Here is a 1,757-nt window from a genome sequence, read left to right as displayed (position 1 = left end):
TAACAAGATCATATCTTTTAAATATATTTTTAGTGTATTTTCTGATGTACTAGTTAACTCAACGAAGGTAAATTTAATCAAAGCAGCTCACATAATATGCAACCTTCTCTTTAGAACATCTCCTGCCTCCTCTCCCCAATCTGGCTTATTTTAAAAAATAGCCATTTAAATTAAAAAATTCAAATAAGTAATACACTTACAAAGTTCAGAATTCTTCCTGCTTGGGATTCACTGGACTCTAATTTGTGATTAATATCCTTCATCATTTGGGAAAACTCTCAGCTATTATCTCTTTAAATATTGCCTCATTTTCACTCCTTTTTCCTTCTGGAACTCTACTGAGAGGCACATTGCTTTCTCAATTTGTCCTCCATGCCTTTTAACCTTTCTTTTATGTTTTGTATCTCTTTGCCTCTCTGTACTTCCTTCCAGACAAGTTCCTCTGGCCTCTCCTCCACTTCAATAATTTTTTCTCCAGCTGTGTCTAACATGCTGTTAAAACCATCCATTTAGATAGTTAGTTAGTTTGTTTTTTTAGAGCTAGGGTCTCTCTATGTTGCCCAGGTTGGAGTGTACTGGCTATTCATAGGCATGATCATATCACACTGTAGCCTTCAATTCCTGGGCTCAAGCCATCCTCCTGCCTCAGCCTCCCAAGTAGTTGGGACTACAGGCATGCACCCAGCTAAGGTTTTAATTATAATTATCATAGTTGTCAGTTCTTGAGGTTCTATTTGATTCATTTAAAAAAATCTGCTTGGTCATTCTACAGTTTCTTATTATCTATATTTATTTTCAATCTTGACTTTACTGAATAGAGTAATTATAGCTATTTTATAATCCGTGTCTGATAATTCCTGTATCAGATTTTTTTCAGTTGTGTTTTTGCTTTCTGTTATTTCTATTCTTGCTCTAGTACTTTGTTTCTTCAGTGACTGTGAGACACTCATTTTCTTTGGAAAATTATTTGTTACATTCTTCGAAGCCCTGGATGATGTGGGTTCTTCCAGTGGGGATTTATGTTTGTTTCCCAGGAACACTACCAGTTCTTGATTTTTTCTTGGATCATCCAGTTTATGTAAATTTGGACTATAAATTCCCATGAGGTATATTTAGCTTGTCATTATGACTTATTAGGGGACTTCCTTCCTTTATTCTCTTAAGTGTCTTTACTCGTAGTCCCCTGGCACAGGAGTTGTAGGCTTATTTTTGATTCATCCTTCCACCAAGTGTTCATCCTCATACTAGTCCTTTGGGATCTGAGTATCCTATTAGGTTCCCCAAGCAGTTCTGGGCTTTGCCTTCTGTCCCCCCACATCTCCTGAGGCCATGGAAGTCCAGGCTGAGATAGGCCAGGTTTGGCAAATGCCCTCAGCATCCCATTCACTTCTGGGTTCCCATCTTCACTAAGATTTTGGCCTAATAATTCCTTCCAGATACTTCTTTGATGCATTTACAATTTACTAATATTTTATGATACATTTTCAGCTGGAGGGTTGTTTCAGTTATCTAGCCTATTCTATTACTGGAAATAGAAATCCTGATACAAAATTTAACAGGTGCAAAGGGTATATAGTAAAACATCTCCCTGTTATTCCTGTCTTCCTGATCACCATATCTCAGCAGGTGATCTATCTAAAAGGCCTCTGTCACCATGTCTATTCAACATTGTACTGGTAGCCCTAGCAAATGCAATAAGATAAGGAAAAGATACTAGACATTGGAGAGGAAGATAAAACCCTTTTCTTATTTGCAAA

The sequence above is a fragment of the Propithecus coquereli genome, unplaced genomic scaffold, assembly GCF_000956105.1.
Source record: "Propithecus coquereli isolate 6110/MARCELLA unplaced genomic scaffold, Pcoq_1.0 Scaffold172, whole genome shotgun sequence".
Taxonomy (NCBI): Eukaryota; Metazoa; Chordata; class Mammalia; order Primates; family Indriidae; genus Propithecus; species Propithecus coquereli.
Note: the sequence above shows the minus strand (reverse complement) of the source record.